General features: G+C 42.5%; 1 protein-coding gene across 6 annotated transcripts in view; it reads right to left on the minus strand.

Annotated features, from left to right (window-relative positions):
* The window catches only part of SMOC1 (SPARC related modular calcium binding 1), a 139,253-nt gene that overhangs the window by 95,058 nt on the left and 23,726 nt on the right, over positions 1–20,469 (minus strand). The gene's annotated exons all lie outside the window — the stretch shown is intronic.

The following is a 20,469-nucleotide window of genomic DNA, read 5'->3' on the forward strand; positions in this document are numbered from 1 at the left end:
ATCTTTAAAAAAAAATTAAGGGTCTTGCCATTCCATTTTCTTTAATAGAACGGAAACATTACTCACTCTGCCTCACCTCTGAAAACATAAGATGTGCAAAGCCAAACACAACCCACACGGGAAGGGCAATACTGAGTCACAACAGCCCAGCTTGCCCAGCCGCAAACAGTATCTGGTACAAGACAATTTTAGTCAGAGGTGCAAGAAACTTATCACCGAGGACAGAGGAACCCAAATAACCTATCAAGATTGGCCTTGGTAATTGAACCATGGATGTGGCCAGTTTTATATCACCAGTTATTTGTTTTTTAAAGCTTTAGTTATGTCATCTGTGGATACCACCTGCAACAGCATACCTGCACACTCCCAAAGCTACATTTTGTTCCCTCCTGATGACATCCTGCCCAGCTGGCAATTGCATTCCATGCATCCCACAATGTAATTGCACACTATGTGAAAATCTATTTCCTTTCAGAAGCTTGAATTTGTCATCTTTCTGAATACCTCTTCTTCCCAAGCATTCAGTTCGGATGCAGCCTCCTTTCTGTCAGTCTTTCAATGTGAACAACCCCAGTCTCCCAATTCCTCACCCAGACGACTTCCTCCATACCACAATCACTGCTGTTTCCCTTCTCTGAAGGCAGCTTGGCTTCTGCCTTATCTTTTGGAGATGGGGAAACCCACAATGCACGTGAATGAGTCCCCACTTTCTTTTCACTTGCTCCCTGCAAATCTGAACATCTGGCAGTAGTTTACTGTTGTACTCTCAGCTGCCTATAGGGATACCCCAGTCTCTTTCCCAAGTTCATACTGTCTTCCTGAGGACACCAACTGCCAGTCCTCTTTCCATAACCATTAGAAGAGTTTCACCAGGACATGACAGTAGCAGCACTTTTCGCTTGCCATGCTACCCCGCTTAGTGGTTAGTCAGTCAGACCTTTAACTATTACCCAAACCCAACCACCTGCTCACAGGAAGACTTCAGGGGATTCTTGAAACAAGTGCCACGAGGATTAAGCAAAGAAGAGGGAAGTTAAACCTGCCTTGCACTTCCCCTTCCCAAGCTCCCATCTCTTAAGCCTCTTGCAAGCCCAGGGGGGACCAGAGTTTCTCTCTAATACACCAATATCCCAGCTCCCTGTCGAAGCAGTTACGAGCTCAGCAGTTGGGAGCTGGCTGGCAAGTGGGCACTGACTGACACCCTGCCTGCACGCACAAAGCCACAGCTCTCCAAGTGCGTTGATAGCTGGATGCCTTACAGGGAAGTGTGAGTCACTGCCATAATCACCTTAGTGTTACAGTTGCCTACAAAGCTGTCTGCTCTATGCTTTGAGGTTAAAGCTGTTGAAAAAACATTGCCTGAAGCCTAGTTTGGGTTCGTTTTTAACCACTCCAAGAACATGCATCTCTGAAATTTATTTTTTGACATTTCAAAAAAAATTCTTCACCCCCTTTCTCTCCCCAATTAAATGAGATAAACAATTGAGAAGTTACATATTTTCATATAAAAACATATTAGCTCTGTACTGCTAGATCTTTTGAAGACTCATGCATTACTAAAAACCCTATTTAAACATGACAGCTGGGAAAAGTAAGCAAGGTCTGCACTTGTTTTAATTTGGGTGGGGCAAACTTTTTTTTAAAATCTCATCTGTCAGGGACTTGCCAAAATTTGTAACAGCACAGAGTTTTTAAAATGTTTTTGTTCCTTTTCTGCAACACTTTCTATAACCTGGCAACACCTGTTCCAAATGGGAAATTGGAAAACTTAAACCTGAAGGCAATTTTAAATGGTTTATAGAGACCTGGACTAGACTATGAAAACACTGTAAAGCTGGACCAGATTTTTGCCCTGTTCTTGTCAGGGGTTGGACTATCACAAGTCAGCTCAGAATGGCACTGGCTACAGTAATGTCTTTCTGTAGCCTCCGAGGTGCAAAGATCACCAGTGATGGTAAACATACAGCAAAAAGCAGCAGACTGAAGGTGCTGAAGCTTTCTCCCAGCATGCCAGAGACCCTGAAAGACTCACAAGGCTTTTCAGCTGTCTGTATAAACAGACTTTACAAGCAGAGCTGCCTGATAGCACAGCGTGGTGCACATACAGCGCTTAAATATGCAGTTAAACACAGAAGCCATTCTGGTTTAGAAGGAACACATGCATCTGCCATTTATCACAACTTTGAGGGTTTGAGCTACTGGCATGAGACTTTTTGCAAATTCCTTGTGTCAGAAGCTGAGTTCCACAGATCAGAGTTACCCAGAAGTGCACCAAAAAAGCTAGAATATTGGTTTCCAGCATCAAACCATATTACTAACTTATTGAAAACTCAGCTTGTATCATGAAAACTCACCTAAGCCTTCTGCAGCCTGTAGCGAAATACTTAGTATAGAGGGGCCTTGCAGGCCAGGAACGCCCCTCCTTCCAGAAAAGGCATCTCTGAAGAACAGAAAGTCCTTCTTAAGGCTGACAAATGAGCTAAACGTAAGGCTATGGAACAGCCTTCCTCCAGTGCCTCCTCACAGAGGGACTGGGAGGATCTGCTCGGCACTGATTAATTATGAGGGCCTGAGGAAACACGCAGAGCGCCCCAATGCAGTCTATGAAGTTCTTGCCTACCCAAATTAGGCCAAGAACCAAGTTATAAAAAAAAAAAAAAAAAAAAAAAAAAATCAAAGCCTTCTTAGCATTTGTAATTTGGATTACAGTAGGGAGCCCACACAGCACGTTAGGTGCTTTCCAGACACTGAAGATGCCACACCTGCCTTGCCAAAAAAGTTTATGGTTTACATAGTTGCACAAGATGGTGCTTGTTTTGTTCGGCTAGATTATAATTGTAAAAGTCTGCATTAATTTCCAGAAGGATCCAGGATCATGCCTGTCTGATCAGGGTTCTTCTCATGTGATCAGACAGCACTGCCAGAAAGGCTGGATCTCCTGGAGAGATTACTGAAGGCCTTCAAAAACTCCCCCTTACAGCAGGACACCTGCTCCACTGTAGCTCAGAGCCCTCGTCTTTGCTCAGGAGTCCTGCCAGCTTTCAGATAGTAACATGGTGGTTCTTTGTCCCATTTCTAGCTGGTAAGCGTTCATGCTACAGAAGCGATCATCAACACAGACCATCCAGGGACATTTAACGTACTACCTGTTTTGAGTGTCCATCCCCTCCCGCCTGGCACAGAGTTTTCTTTCTAGCATTTTGCCCGTCCAAGAGCACGACAACTGCCCTCCTTTGTAAGCAGCCTCAGGCACTTGAAGAAAAACACTGGATGAACGCTGAAATATGTCTGCCCATGGGGAGAGCACGTGAATCTATCATTTTAACAGCTATGACTACAATTCGTAAGTTACTCATCCCCAGTTCCTTATTCCCACCTTGAGCAAGCAGGCACCCCTTTTCCAAGGAGCACAGCCCTGCTCCAAAAGAGCACCTTGGTCACTGCAGGAGATACAGGAGTCAGGCAGAGGGCTGCAAGCAATGTGCACCAGGTGCCCTGACAGCTGGCTACCAACCCTCTGAAGACACAGCCGAGGCAGTTACATGATTCTCTGGTCCCTTCAGGGGAAGAGTAGCAAGACAAAGTATTCTGCCTTTAACACCAAATGTCCTATCTTGACCCTTGAAGCTCAAATCAAAGCCTAATGTCCTAACAGCTTCAGGACACCCACACAAACATGCTTTACAAACAACAGAATCAACACTCACAGAGCAGGGCTTGGGCTGTACACGCAGCCACACAATGTGAACCGATCTGGACTCAGGGAGAAAGTAACCCTGCAAACATGTGTAGCACCAGCAGGTTTCCAAGCTTCATCCAGAAAGAAGAGGGAAATAATTATCTTAACTCTGAGATTTCTCAAGGCCTCTTCTTGATATCTGTGTTCCCATTTGTTTCAGAATAAACTACATCCAAAACAAATGGGACTGGAGATGGTGTCACTGGCTTATCAGTTCTTTTCTCTCCTCCCTTTTCCTCCACAAGAAAAGAACTATTAAAAGCATCACTAAAAAAACAAAACAAAAATAAAACAAACAAAAAAGTCACACACACAAAAATCCACAAACACAACACTCCACAAAAAACAAACACAAACACTAGTCAGAACAGTCTATTTTCCAGGGAAATGTTAAAATTGACCAGATTGCAAATGGGATCCCTTGAATGCAGACTTAATACTAAAATAAGCATAAGTAACACTAGTATTAGACAACAGCATTTGTATTTTTGTAGCATTTGCTTACATTAAGGGAACCTACACAGCTCCTACACCAGTCAGTTTGAGTCCCTGCCCTAAAGAGCTTCCAGTTCAATGCAGGGCTCAGAGCATCTTTTTATGTCAAATGTATCTGTATAAGGACATAAACCTCCTCCTTTAGCAAATACATTTACACAGGTGCTTGCAGAAACCACTTCCCAAACTACTTTCTGCTTCTTCAGACTTGAAAAGAAAAAGGAAAGATAAGAGGTCAGAAAGAAGTTAACTTTGCCAACAAAGCATATCTGTTCTTTTTCTCCACACCTCAACACCACTGCTGACAAACAACAAACACTGATTAAAGGGTTTTTCATGCCTGTGAAGGAAAGCAGACTCCCTGCAGCTGCACAGCAGCTGGGAACACTTGTGTTATTTAGCAGAGAAAGGTCTGACCCCACAAGTGAAAATGAGCTTGGTGGTCACTCATTCTATTCACCATCTGGGTACATTATAAGCACAAACAGAACAGCACAGCCCTTTGTGATAGAGGTAACGAGAAATGGCCAAGGCATTGCAGTACCTAAGTGCTTTAGCAAGGTTTCAGGGGAAAGAGGGAGCAAGGGACACAAGTGACATGAATGTGAGAAAGTGGAAGTCTATTAAGAAACAAATCTACAAAACAAGAGTCCACTACAGATCAAAACAGAGGTGCCTCTGCTGTTCAGCGGCTTCACTTCTGATTAGTACTGCAGGCTGCTGCCTAAGAAAACCGAGGAGCAGACTGCAAAAACAGCATGTGCAATGCCTTACTCCTGGTTTTGGCAGACTTCAAGTTTGAAGACCCTGAGCTTTGGAAAAAGTGATTGATCTAGGTATGTTCATATGGCACAGATCACCCACCCATTTGTCTAAGCACTCAGACTGGCCTGTCTTAAGAACAAATGAGCGAGTCCTTCCCAGGGAGAATTCCCCAGGAAGACCATGCCATTTTATACATTAGAGGAGACTATAAACTTCTGGACATTTTTGTTGCTGTTGGAAAGCCTCATTTCACATTTCCTAGTTTTAACCTCACAGATTTATGCCCTGGTTTCAGGCTCCAAACCGGTGCAACCAGCCATACTGGAGGCCGAGCTTGGAGCCAAGTCCCAGTTTTAATCACGGCTAGACTCAACCCCATGGCAGGTTGCCTACAGGGCGCAAGGACTTCAACCTCAACCATGGGTTTGGGACTTCAGCCAAGTTTCCTGCCATGGAAGCAGAAGCCTAACAGGCCTCAAAGCTGTCAGAGATCCTGCTCTAAGCCAGAGACCCAAAATGCTTGGCTTCTAGACATACAAAGAAGAAATTTGAAAGCCTTAGAAGCTCTGGGAGATGGGACTGTCAGGGCTTGCAGTCTTCCATGTAGAGAAAGGTATCTACCAGCCAGAACCATCACAACTCCCAACAGCTGACCAGGGTGTCCAGCCTCCATCCTGAAAGTGCCCATGCAGCCTCAGAACCTATGTAGTGAAAAAAGGCTTTCAAACTGAGCTTCCTAGGAAGTCTGTCATGTGGTTTGGGGCAGGGGGAGTAAGAGATTGATTTATTTTAATATTCCCTTTTTGGAAATGCCCACAAGTTTGTATTTCACTCGCATCTGGATGACTTTGGTTTAAGAATATGTTTTTCAAGCAAAGTTTCTCGAAGTCCTGCATCTTAACAAATTCCAGTCCTTGTGTGGGTGTTTTCTAGCATCTTACAGTTTTATACCAAGACTTAAGGCTTTCCCAACAAATTTTAGAAGGGCACTGCACTTTCCCCAGACAGGAGGGACTTGAGAAGGATATTGTAATACTTTTATTCCTTGAGTCATGCCACCTGCAAAGTGAAGAGTCTAGCCTAAGTTAAAGCACCACTTGTGTTTCAACCCCAGGCCCCCAGCTGTGCAAACGAGAATCGGTTCAAAGCACGCAGCCTGTGCTTGAGGATGGGGATGGCTGGGCAAACATATGGGATCACATCACAAAGCAGGCAAACTCTAGATGTATTTGTATGAGTTGAATTCAAGACAGTTTTCTGCTCTTACAGGCTAGAAACCTCGTTTTTCTACAGTGATTCTCCCTTCCCCCCCCACCATCCTCCCTCAATCTTTGTATTGTGTAAGCCACTACAATGAAGGACAGATGCTTAAGTATTGTGCTTCATCTGCTAGATGACTTCTAGCTAGGAAACAATACTTTGGTTTTCTTCACAAACTGGTCCCCAAACATGATGCAGCAGCTGTGCTCTGCTTTTAGAAGATGAGGTACTAGATCCAAAGAAGTTGCCCAACGGCATATTTGAAGAGCCCACCTACAAGAAATGGTTCAGGAGAAACCCTTAGAATCTGACCTCATCCCAGAGAAGCTCTATTGGGTTTTTTGTTGTTGTATTTTTGTTTTTAGCAGAAAAAGAAAAAGCCATTGCAGTCAGGGAGTAAAGTTTTAAAATTATATGTCCTTTTTGCTTTTGAGGTGCAAGTTTATGCAAGTGCTTAAACACAGTTGACTTGTGGGAAGGAAAATGCCAGAGACATCAAGGACAAGAAGTTCATTTCAGATTTTAAAATAATCCCTTTTTCCACAGAATTTTTATCCACATGCCTGTATCACCTTTATAAAAAGTTACTTCGATGTTATAAACATCAAGTTTGTTTAAGCATCTCATAAGTTGTACCACAGATCAGTATACCAATCAACTGAACGGAGGAGGAAACCAAAACTCTAACACACAAAATAGAAATTTCAGCTCAAGTCTCACATTTCTAACACACGACTTTTAAACCTTTCTAGTAAGTTTGACAATATTAAGGTAGAGACTGATTTAATTCCTTTGAAATAACATTACTTCAGCTTCTGTCAAAGCTCACTCTCCTACTCAGATTATTCTTGCAGCCAAGATGACATGTAAGCCTAGAACAAACTTGAGATTAAATTTAATTTGTCAAACACATTGACAAGAGAAGGCATGTTTAACTTGGACTCTTTCTTCTCTTTAGCTTTGCTACTATGTATGTTGAACCAGATAGAAAATCCAGATGTTTGCATAGTCAGGCGATAACTCCTTGTCCCAAAGAAAATGATGGCAAAACTTCCAGTGACATAAAAGGTGGAATCTTGTCTTTAGTAAATTGTATTGTTTAATAACCTGATACAGTCTTTCTGGTTTAGGGAGTCCTCTGCTTATTCAGCAGAACTTGAAAACAAATTCAAAACATCCTTCTGTATAACTTAGGCCAAGTTAAGTCTCCTTTGAGTAACCATATCCCCTACTTTAGTTTGTCATAATGATAGCCAAGACTGTTCTTCTCCCCTAGCAAATGTAGCAGGATTACAACTTTGTGCTGTCACTGGAAGGTGAGAAGTCAGCTATTCCATTGTAATGGGATATGTTTTCCTCAAAAGATGGTCTCAGGAAAGCAGAAGGGTTGAAGTAATGTCAGAATGTCAGGTGTATGCTTTAACAAAGGACAGTATCTGAAGCAAGATTTCTGGGAAGAGTGATGCCTATCCTTACACAAATGCCATCATGTTGAATGCTTTAAACCATTGCATGCATTCTTCATCATCTGGAGCAAACCCTCTTGGCCCCGATTCTCTTGAATCATGGAGGAGACTGAAGTACATGCTTTCTTACCCTCCACTGCACAAACCACTAAAAGTCAGTTCCAGGATTTGTAGAGTTCTGTGCACTCACACGGGAAGTTTAGCCACGTACAGAAAGTGGCTATGAAAGAATACTTTCTTGAGCCTATTTTCCCCCTTGTACTACCTTTAGCAGGCCTAGCTATGCAGTCAGCCTAGGAAAGCTTCTCCCCCATTTACAAGAGCTTGGAGTCCTGCAGACAGAATGGGCAAGCTGTAGGGCCATCAGTTTTGATCTCTTGAAGTGTTAGAAGATGGAAGCTTACCTAATTAGATCCAGCTATGTAATCCACAGTAATCTTCGCCTCCACCTATATTTAGTTCCTTCCTAATAATTCAACTAGAGCCTTTCTGGGGCTTATCACTGCTCAAGAACAACAGTGCAAGACCCTTCGCTTGAATTTGTCCCAAAATTTCTACTAAAGCAAGTTTGCCAACATTACAGTAATACCTTTCACTATGCTGTAATGAACAGCGTAACACTTCTTCCTTGTTTCAAAGGGCAGAAGAGTGTTGATATCAAATAAGATTCTCACACGAGTCTTTGCTATGTAATGCAGAGATACACATTAACTGCAAGCATGTCTGATTACAACCAAGTTTTGCTGAAGCATTCTTAAACGAATAATGTATTTGACGGAGTACAAATTCCCTGTTGACTTTCCATCAGTAGCCTCATAGCTATAGAGGGCTTCCCTTTAAGTCCAAAGTCCTTAAAATGTGGTTTCATCACCTGACATCAACTCATCCAGACCCCCTTCTCTTAAGCACCTTCTCATGCTGTCTTTCTCTCAGGAACTCAAAGTACTTTGCCCTTACCTTCCACAGTGTTACTGCTGAAAAGCAGGGCACCTACTTTAAGTGGAGTCTCCAAGTCAGTTGATAAGCTTTCTAAACATCCCAAACTGGCAAGAAGATAAAAAGACACATTTCCTCCTCCCATCACTCATTCTCCTCAATAAGACAAAACCTTCTGTACATGCCAGAGACTGCCCACTGCAAAAAGTGGATATCAAGTCTTACCAGGAACAGCTTTGAAACCCCCTGAACACTGTCTCCTAGGTGAGTACCATCAGTTCCCTTAGCATGCACACAAGGCACGTTACCTAAGCACATACAGCAGAACAGATACAACTGAGCTTGCATTAAGCCAGCTAATCTTTCCCCACTGACTAGTCTACACCACAGCCAGTGTCTCACTTCAGTCACAGCCATATGTATTAGACACTATTACTGTAAACAAGGCAGGTGTATGAGGAGGACTACCATCTCTGCAACTGCTCTACTCTGCTAGGAGATCATCACATGAGGAGGTGTGATGATTAAACATAGTTTACAAACACAGTTTGGCAGCCATATCTTCAGAGTTGAGCTCCAATGCAAATACAACTGTACAAAGGCACTCCTTAGATCACAAATGTTTTGTTCTTGTAGATCTTCCAGGATGGAAAATGCCACCCATTAAAACTCCATAGCTCTACAAGTTTCAGTCCTTCTTAAATCAATTCTTCTAAAATGCTGAAAGAAGCATTCAAATTGAAGCTGGCATCCAGCTTTCATTATGGTTATTACTGCTGCCAACAGCAGAACCAAGAAGTAGATATTAGAAATAGCTGAGCTCATTAGTTCAAAACCCAGCGAGGGCTGGCTGCCCATCAGCAGAGGTATACTAACTGAATGCCAAGTCTGAAATTCTATTTCACAGGAGGGATATTAAAAAAGGAGGTACTGTGAACATTAGAGAGTTTGCTTTTCTTAACTATATTCTTACCTCTACATGATCCAAAGACAATGATTAACCAAAAATAACTCACAGGGGAAGATATGGCTATATCAGGGGCTTCTCCCCATTTCATTCATCTTCAGATGTATTATCCTCATCAACACTTCAGTGTCAAAGCTTCTGAAGCACTATTACTACTTCTGTCTGGGACATAACTATCTTGACATGTCTCCTTCTATAGGCCTATCTTGCCATCTCCAGAGAGATGTTCAGAGTTGGGTCCTGGCCCCATCAGCTATACAGAGTGATAAAGGAGATTGCTTGCCCTTATTTACTCTATTACTCCTCTAAAGTGTCTAAGACAGTGGAACAGAAGAAAAAGAGACAGGAGTTTCACCTTGTTCATACATAATATCATGTTCCCATATTAAATACAGAGTAGCTCATGTTGCCAATGTTTGAAAGCAGCAGCTTTCTCACATTTATGACTAACATTATTTCAGTACTCTTAAAAAGAAATGGGTTTTTCCTAATATCATAAAGGTTGTGTTATCCCTGGACTTTTAGCCTATGTATTAAAAGGCAACAATAAAGACACATTCTCATTAGGAGAGGTATTAACTGTTCAGTTAATAACTATGAGGTACTCTGCACTCACCCTACAAAACACTGCACTAGTGATGTCCACCTACCAGTACATGCAGGTGTTTGACATTACGATTGTATGTCTGATCTGCAGACAGGTAGTTTCAGAGACTCAACTTCATACAAGTCAAATGATAACCTTTAAAGACACCATTCAGAAATCTTAACTCTTGCTTTAGCAGGCCAGCTGAGACTCTTCAGAATAGCCCTCCAGTAGGGTGCTTTTGTCAGCATAAGGGTACCAGGCTTGGCTTCTTAACACTCACCGCTTCAAGTGCCAAGCCCACCCTGGCAGATTCTACAGTGACCCAGACAGACACATAAAGTCTAAGGCAAGGTTTAAATTCAGAACCAAGAAAAAAAAAATAGTCCTGTTAACCAAGAAAAGAAATATGCCAGCCAGGAATTTAGAGCAAGAGGGAAAGAATCGGGAAAGGATGTACGAAACAGAACTGAAACTCCTGTCAAAAGTCAGAAAAAATAAACGTTTCGCCCTAACTCCCTAAGGGAAAGAGTCATTGTTTCATTACTTTGTTCTACAGTTCTGTTTGTATTGTATTTTACAGTGTTTACAATAATTCTCATCTTTCTACTTACATTTAAACCAAATGCTTCCCTCGGTTTTGCAGGGGTAACCACCCGCAGAGTTTAGCCCTTTGTATGAATTAAGTGCTGGACAATGCTTCCTTGGACTGTCAGGCAGTCAAAGCTTTCTGGGACAGCACAGGCAGTAGCAGAGAAGCTTTCCCCACTACTAAAGTCTTCCTGGATCACAAATGGAAGAACCTGCTGTGCACAGAAGGTTAAGGATACGAACTTCAATTCTGCTGGTATGAAACTAACTCTTTGCTCCCTGCTTCTACCCCCCAAAAAGTCACTTAATATGACTACCTAAATATACGATAAAAACCTTTCCATAACAGACAAGATGCATGTACTGGTTGCTTCAGGAGTTGGAAGAGCTACAGAGAGACAGCTCTAAGATAAAATACTTGTGCGAGGCAAGAACGAAGGATCCTTATTAGCTGTACCATGGTTAGCTTTAATGCCATCATCTATCAGCAACAGACAACATTCAGAAAGGTGTTACTGTATACACTGAAGAGCAAATACATTTTCCGATTTCTGCAGACAGGATTCCATTACAGTAATTACTTGTCTTTCTTCAAAGTTGCAGCAGTAACCTAGCTGCTGATTGTTGAACTTGAAAGGAAAAAAAAACAGGTCAAGCATCACTACAGCCCTGCCATTTACTGCAGAGTCAAACTAGGCAACACCACTTCAAACTAGCAAGTTTTTAGTGTGCAAGGTTTTCTAGCCTATTCAAGTAGAGCTCACATGCCTTCCAATAGCTTGGGAGTAAGATGCTGCATTTTATCACTACTGCTGAACTACCCAGCAATATTACTATTACATGAGCATGAAAATCTGTTTTAGCATTAAAGTTTGTTTACACAGGTCAGGAGTATTTTCCATATGGAAGTGACAGACATGGTTTGTATGATGTTCCCAGCAGAACCCCTCCTGCTGAGATCTACAAGGAATCATAGAACAGAATCATAGAATCATTTAGCTTGGAAAAGACCCTTAAGATCATTGAGTCCAACCGTTAACCTAGCATTACCAAGTCCACCACTAAACCATGTCCCTAAGCACCACATCTACCTGTTTTTTAAATACCTCCAGGGATAGGGACTCAACCACTTGCTTGGGCAGCTTGTTCCAGTGCCTGACCACCCTGTCAGTGAAGAAGTTTTTCCTAATATCCAACCTAAACCTGCCCTGGTGCAACTTGAGGCCATTTCCTCTCATCTTATCATTTGTTACTAGGGAGAAGAGAGTGACCCCCACCTCGCTACAGCCTCCTTTCAGGTAGTTGTAGAGAGCACTAAGGTCTCCCCTCAGACCCTTTTTCTCCAGGCTAAACAAACCCAGTTCCCTCAGCCGCTCCTTGTAAGACTTGTGCTCTAGACCCTTCATCAGCTTCACTGCTCTTCTTTGGACACGGTCCAGCACCTCAATGTCTTTCTTGTAGCGAGGGGGAACATCACTAAGCTGTCAGTGTTGCTGCTATGGAGTCTGCAGTTTTTAATATGTAGAAGGGAAAGCAAGGACAGGGGCATCTTCAAAAGAAGAAATATTTACAGGTATCTTGATGCTGCCCCAGGTTGTTGGTATGGGTTTCCCATGCAAGATACAAAATTCCTTTCCCAAAGTGCCTCCCTTCCCCCCGCCATGTTATACATACACTTAATCCCCACATCCAAGCAGAAAGATGTTAGTGACTGACCTTCATACAGGCTGTTCACTCTCTCAGGTTGACAGCTTTTTCACAACATTTTGTACTATAGAACTGTTTAGAGTGTTTACTTTCACCTTGCAGAAATGGTGATTCCAGCTACACTGAACTATTTTTCACACTTTCGGTGAGGAGCTGCAGAATACTCATGCTGATTCCTTGTTGCTAGAAGTGACATGCTTTCCTTATTTTCTGTGGAAATAAGTTTCAGAGCACTTCTAGTTCTACAGTATTTCCCCTTAAAGAGAAGTGAAGTTAACTTTCATTGTGACCAAGAGCCTTGTAGGTAAAAGCCATCCAAGCCAGTGGGGTATCTTCATACATGAGTCATTTGGTCCAGGACTGAGAGCTTTCCATACAAGTAGCCACCTCTAGTCCAAATTCACACAGCACTCCCCAGGTTAACTTTCCTCCAATTGCACTCACTGGGGTTCTGGAAGTGCTCAGCTAACTTTGTGCTGCAATTTCTATGTGTGTCTCTAGCGGAAGCTAAAAAAAAAAAAAGTATCTAACATACATATTGGTCTATTTTTGCTGTCTGCCTCCCTGAAGGGAGCAAGATATCAGTCTTAATATAAGCAAATATGAGACTTTTGCACAATAAATCTTTGACACAGATAATTGGCAAGATTATTGCAGTCTCTCATCTTCCTTTTCAGGGCATGTTATTGAGAAAGCTGTGGCAAAACAGCTGTGGCCTTATCTGGATTCCTCAGATTTTCTGGATCTCTTTCCGTCTGGTCTAAGACCTGGCCTCAGTACAAACACATACTCAGGCTCACTGGTCAGACTTCTCACAGTGGACAAAGACCAAACTGACATTTTTAGTTGACAGACTTAAAGCAGACTGTGATGCCAGCTTCCACATACAGTTTTTTGTGATTGCTTCAGACTATGAAGAGTAAGTAGTACTCATACCATCATCACATCTGGAAGAGTACAGTGAGCTTCTGCACAGGGTTAAGCAGTTATCTTTCTTCATACCTTCTGTAGCCTAAGAGGCTGCTGGGCCTGATCTCATCTGAAGGAATTTACTTTCCTGACCCCAATGATCAAGGTTCCTCTTCTCATTGGAGGATATTGCCCACCTTTCCAGCAGCCTGGACTATGGCCTATAAGAAGATGAGCCCAGGAAGAAGTGGCACCAGTAGGAAGGATCAGAAGCAGCAAGGCTTGCTTTATCACTGAACAGCACAACTGAAGGGTAGGCTGCTTACTGCTCATGTGATACTATACTGCTTAAGGGGATAGCAGGCAAGCTAATGCATTGGCAGGAAACGAGGGAGATGAGATATCAGTAATCACTTCTCTCCATCCACCTGCAGCCACCCATGTAGGAATTACAGCATGCATTTCTCCTCATCCAAACAAGAAGACACTAGCAAACCATACTTTCTCACCCTGCTCAAACGTAAGCCTCAGGAGAGCTCTAGTCACTATAGCTATAAAGTGCTGCAGACCCCAGTTGAGGTTTGTTTAAAAATAGGTAGGTAGATAGCAACAATGAAGGCCTAGACTGTCGTGATTGGCATCCACCTGCCAAAAAGCAGCTCAGTGCTATCTAAATATTACCAAGACTAGTGGCAGCAGCATCCAGGGCAACCAGCTCTCAGTGGGCTTCTGGTTGAGGAGCAGCCTGTTCTGGAGCAGAAAACCCTTCTCCTCTCCCCTCCCCTGAGCTCAGCAACCTCTTCAAGTTGAAAACTTATCCCAGGCACTAGCTGTCTTAGCAAACATTGAGAAGTCCTAGTTTCACCTAAAAAAAAAAAAAATCTTGACATGCTGAATCAGGTATCATCCCACTTCTTACTAACTTTTTGGTCCATATCAGGAGGCCAGAGATAATTGGAGGGGGAATCACGTTTAAGATATCCAAGGAAATTCAGCCTTACAAATAGGAAGGGAAGAGTTAGAAAAAAGTGATTTTATGTTGTTTGATAGGACTCCAGGCAAATACTAAGTCAGTTTAGGTCAACTGTGACCCAAGAGGAAATAGCTGTTTTGATTTAAGAAATTGGGCTGACAGTCAGATTAAAACTGGTTTTGTAGGTGCATGAGAAATGGCTGCGTACCTGGCCTAGCTGTAAGATTTCATGGACCTTTGAAAATTAAAGATGTGGCCACCAGTAAAGAATCCAGCCTAATTCTGTCTGAATCAGCTTGCTTATCCTTGTGAATCCTGATTTTACCATGACCAACTGTCTGCTCCACACATTTCTCCAGTCAAGTCTCCTTATAACCAGACACTCCCAGTTTCTGACTCATACTTGCTCACTCTTTGTCTTTGCTCCTTTTTAATTCCAGTCCTCTTAAGATTCAGAGAGGTCCTACACATTTAATCAGCTCTCTTCCAGTACCTACTTGGAAAATACTGAAACCTTTGAGAAAACATTAAAGCCAAGAAGAGTCATCTCTGCTCCTCCCAGCTGAAGTTTGCCAGCTCTTGCACACAGAAAGACCCCTCCTATAATTGACTTTGAAAGACTTTTTTCCTTTAGCAATTATATTAAACATCTTACATATACAAATACTGTTACCAGCTCATGCACCAGGCATCTTCTTCCCAGGTTTATTCACATGCCAGGCTGCTGGTTCATTCCCATCCCTCACTGCTGTTCCAGCGCCTCCCCTCCCATTCTCAGCTTGCCCAGCTTCCTAGACCTTTTGCCTCTTCCCAGTACCAGTTACAAACCCTTACAACTTCATTAGCCAACTTCTCATTTAGAATTCAAGTAGAAAGAGGAAGTTATTAACCAGACCCTCAAAAACCCTAATTATACTCAGTAATCCAGCTCTATCACTGGATACTATTTCAATCCCTAATCCTCTGTTACTGGTTACAGCTCAAGTACCAGCATATTCCTTTGTTTTCACATGACTTCTGTCTCCAGACTACAGAGAAATAAGCCAGTTCAATGCTGCCCTGTTTTTGATCTATCAAGCCAGATGACAAATTTTAAGTCTTGAAAGCAGATTTTATTCCTGTTCGTTTTCAGTGACAGAGCAAGATAAGCATAGCCTAGTTTCCTATTGCTAACAAGCCCCTGGATATCACATAGTTGTTGGCCACAGGCCAGTGAAGCAGTAGCTCAGTTTCTTGCAAAGATCTTTTAGAAGCACCACATCACAGCTACACTTGGGTATCAAGACAGTGCCAAGAAAGCATTAGTGTTACCTAAAATAAAAGCAGAGTGGAAAAGAGCAAGAAAAAAAAAAATGCAAACTCAAGTTATCCTTAAGAAAATACAAACCATTTGAAAACAATACTAAGTTGTCCTGCAGAGAATCCATCTCTGGATTCAGCTTCCCCCTGGGTACCCAGAGCCTGCTAAGAGCACAGGTATGTCAGGGCTCACACAGGACTAGGACTCATTGCAATTCCCAAGTCTGGCTGTGAAGTCTCTGCCAAGGAGCTTCCTCCTTCCCTCTCCCCCCACCACTGGAATTTCCTCATTTGTAAGCGGAGCCCAACACAAACTTCTCAGAAAAGTTTGCAAGGCAATTTAGTCATCGTTAATCCCTAGGTAAAAGGGAGGGAAAGTTTCAGGAGGTAAAACTAGAGACAGATTTTGAACACCTGTGAGCAAGGTTTGAGGGAGGGAAGGTCTGAAGTTTGCACGCAAGGAGCTTGACAGCAGTATTTGGCTCCAGTTCACAAATTTATATGCCTTGCTTATTTCATCATTCTCCATGTTCATACCCAGAAGTGGAGTCTGTTAGAGTACGAGGACTGCCTCAGAGCAGAGATTTTCAGCTGAGCACTGTTCTTAAAATGGAGTCACCTGCAGTCCTCTAAGTCAGATGAATCCCAGGTTTGCAATCAACAAATGGACTACTTTATGTGGTAACTTACATGAGAAAACCTTGAAGCAGGACCTGCATATATCCTTAAGTATGGAAAGAAGTTTCTTGAGAAGTGCCAAAATGTAAGTACAGATCCTTAAAAACCCGTTACTGCATGAATTGCTAAAGATCAGGAAACAAAGTTGGAGTGCCTAGTCTCCCTGAATCACAGGTCACCATGAGCTAATGACACTTGCCCCAAACATTTTTATTCAAGTCAGTTCTCTGAACTGGCAAGCTCTGAAGGTGTGTAATGCCTCAGGTGGCTAAGTACTTATAAAAAAAGGCTCAGATTGAACTGGGAGGAGATCAAACCAAGGAATGAAAACACAGCATCCTCACAAAAACTCAGTATAGTGTGAATTTAGAGATGAGATCTTTGTTAGAAGATGGCTGTCTTACTGTTGCATTCCCAGGAAAATTCACGGACCTGAAGATTCTGTGAAATGATGGCAGCTCTGATTTTAATATTTCTATGCAGAAAGGAGCTCTTGTCCAGTACTTATGTCAAGAGGCAGAAATAGCGTACCTTCTCCAGAACTGCACCCTGCAAGGAAAAGGATCTAAAAAGACTCCTTTTTAGCTCAAAACCAGGAGATTGCTTTTATAGGAGGATGCATAAATCAGTAGCTAGCCTTTGCAACATTTTACAGGCTAGACCATATTGTTCAACAGGTAGCAATTAACCCAAATTCATTGGTCAAATTCATTAGATACATAGTAAGTACATAGAAAAAAGATAAGGAAAACAGGATGAACTAGTAAGAGTGACTTGGTGGTTTTTTCTATTTAAGCAGAAGTCGTCTTTAACAGCAGAAGCAGCCCATGCCAAACATTACTTTCAGATAAAATTCTTCCCACATAGTACTAAATAGTTCAGGAAGAAAGAGACCATTACTGGTTTGGATTAGCTCTACTCCTGCTGGTGGTGCCACACGATAGATTCACAACTAGATGATACTGGAACTGCTTATCTTCATCTCAGCACTTGTTAGCCAGGACTCCCCAAAAAAGGCAGTCAACAACCATAGCAACAGCTACCCAAAGGCCAAGGTGGATTAACACAGGCAATGCATAGCTAGAGACCTGCTTGACAGGTTCACTCTAGCTAGCTTGTTGACTTCTATTTGCTACCTTGTCCCTGGGCATTTCACTCCATTTTCTACTTATAAATCATTCCCCTGGCATAACTGTATTTTCTGGTAAAGTTTGCCACTTTTAGGCTTACACCAGTCATCCTTCTCCCCGTAAGCACCAAGAATAAGAGATTCCCCCACCCCTTTGATCAGGACCAGCCCACCGAAAGCAGCAGAACCACAATCCTGAACACACTGCTTTTCCCATTCACGCAGTCTAGTTTCACTAACTGGAATACAGGATGCAAGAGCCACAAGCAATCTGTCCCAACACAAATATATACCACACCTGCACTGCAGAAGTATCACTAAAGGTCTGTTTCAAGACACCTAATAAGCAATTGATCATAAGCTCCTACAATAACTTTCTTCACAGATGTTCTGACTAGAGAGCCGTGTGTTTGTATTACCTTTAAGCAATGTCCACGTATGCAAAGGATGTTTATCCAAATACAGAAGTTACTTTCATGTTTTGTAGAGTCAGATATTAAAGAATTAAACCAGTAGTCAGAAAACAGTAGGTAGTTCCATGGTAAGCAATTCCTGTAAGAAGTCATACAGCAAGAAGAAAACTTAACAAGGGAATCAGTTTGAGGTTTTTCCAACAGCTTGCTTGTGGGAGGACTTACTCTTATGGTCATCATTAGCACAACCGTTCACTGACCTCTAGACTTCCTCCCCACATGCTAAACTGTCTGCACTGGGTTCAAGTGCTAGAAGAATATCTGTGTCCTAACCACAGGGAACTGGGATTCTCAAGTCCACTGACCTCTTCAGCTTACCAAGCTTAAGTTTTCCTTGTCAAGAAGAGCAGAGCAATGTTGCCTAATGAAAGGTAAGTTATTTAGCCTTAATGAAGTTATATTGGTAATAAATCAGGAACACCAGAGAAATCCTGTAGCTTTTGACTGTCTTAAGAACTGTTTTACATGATATGTGGCACCAGCTTGGTATTCTAGCCTCAGAGGCTAAGCATCAGCAAGGAGCTTCAACTCAGCATTTAAAGAAAAAGCATGATACCTGCAAAGAAAACTTGCAGCAAAAACAAACTGAACATCAGGAAAGATACTGACAGAGCTTTAAAGGACAGCAGGCAGAATAGCAAAGGAAAGGGTCAAATGAAAGCCCAGTACAAAAGTCACAGAATATTTAACTGAAGATCTTTCCTAAGACTGTATGAGGTTTTCAAAACAATGTCCATCACAAAGGTTGTTTTAATTACTCTCATCTCTAGCCAACCCAAATATGGTTTATCAGGAATGATCTCTATCTGCTTGAGTCTTTCAGTCCAAGTCTCTTGTCCACAATCTTCTGTAAGAGTTAGCTCCTTGCACTTTACAATAAAGAGGAAACAGTGCCAAGAATAAGCCTTTTTCCTTCTGAGATGTTGTAGAAGCAGTGAGGACAGCACATCTAGTGCCAAGGCAGCTCATAGATAGTATCACTCTTCTACCTCTTACCTCCGTCCCCCTCTGTACGAACTCTTACATGGCAAGCATATGCTTCTGCAGCAAACCAATACAGCAATTAGCATGAATTCTGTTTCAGATACTTAATGCCTATAAATAAGCAGCCCAAAATAACTGAAGATTACAGAGAACAGCAAGAGACTACTGCCTTCTCGGGCATTCTTAGGTAACTTGTCAGGACTCTTCAGCTGGTAGCCTACAGGCTGCATCCAGCTCCCAAGACAGCCAGGTAAACTCTTGCCACTCAGCAAGCCTACTCTTTGCACTGGGGCTCTGGGGTGCAGGAGCATAGTGTTGAGGAGAAGGGCAAGTTCTACCATGTTAGCCTGTCCCTTGAGTAATCAGCACCTCTGAGTGAAAGAACATTGCTGTATACTGATACAATGGAAATGGTGATCCCAGTAACAGCTCCGGTACCCCAGAAGCAAAGGGGAGGGACACATCTACACTTCCATCCCAAGGCACTGCTATTTCAGAGGCTGCAAACCAGCCTCAAGGCACCACGGTGGGACTGCCTGCAGGCGATCAAAGCCTTATGCACCAGATATGCTCCCCTTCTCATTCTCCCCACCCTCAAGCCCTTCTCCATTTCCTAATGGCCAGTGGCTTCACTAGATACTACTCCCCCAGTTCTCTCCCAGACACTGGCCTTCACCCCCCTGCCATGTGTTTCCAGCCTATCCAGTCCAAAAATCCTTATTTGCTCCCTGAATTACAGGTAAAGGACCATGCTTACTTACATCAGCATCTTTATCAAGTTCCTTAAAATCCAAGCTCACCTTTTATCCTAAATGAAATGGGCCTGACACCCCTCTACTCCCCCCACCCCTTTTTCAGATTTATTAGAAAGCATGAGATTAAGCACTTGCCACATGAGTGACACAGAAAACTGTTCGGAGGAACAGTTTTTCCTACTGAGCACATTCCTGCTCTTAAATTTAAGAGAGGACATACCAGACCCTCTAGTGTATTTTATTCCAAGTTTTACCAGATTGCAGGAATGATATTGGAAGAGTTTCTTCTCTGCAGTTCCCAAACTGATACAAACACAAAAGCACCCCAGACATTCTTTGCTCTTGTTTGAGCTTTAAGGCAGGGATTCTCTGCCTTAGGTGCTGTGCAACACGTGAACAAGAATAATTTGGGGGCCTGTTTAAGAACAAGAATGGCCAGGATTCCATCAAATGCAACAGGATACATACTTGGCTGCCTCTTATGAAATAAAGAGGACTTATTAAAAATATCAGTTTAAAACATCACCTGTTCTCTTGGCAGGGCCTGAAAACATCCCTCATTAACTGGAAATTGCATTAGACATTGCCAAACAGCTGTTTAATGAGGATATATTATAAGCATGCTGTGCAGCTTCAGAGGTTTTGCACTTCTAAGACTTCTTTTATCTGTGGACTACACCATATTTACCAGGAAAAAGGCTCCGCCACATACCTGTAAGGCAGGCATTATCCCACTCTAGGTGAAAAGCTTTAGAGA

This window comes from Nipponia nippon, unplaced genomic scaffold, assembly GCF_047370975.1.
Source record: "Nipponia nippon isolate SJK-2023a ecotype South Korea unplaced genomic scaffold, ASM4737097v1 scaffold_10, whole genome shotgun sequence".
NCBI lineage: Eukaryota > Metazoa > Chordata > Aves > Pelecaniformes > Threskiornithidae > Nipponia > Nipponia nippon.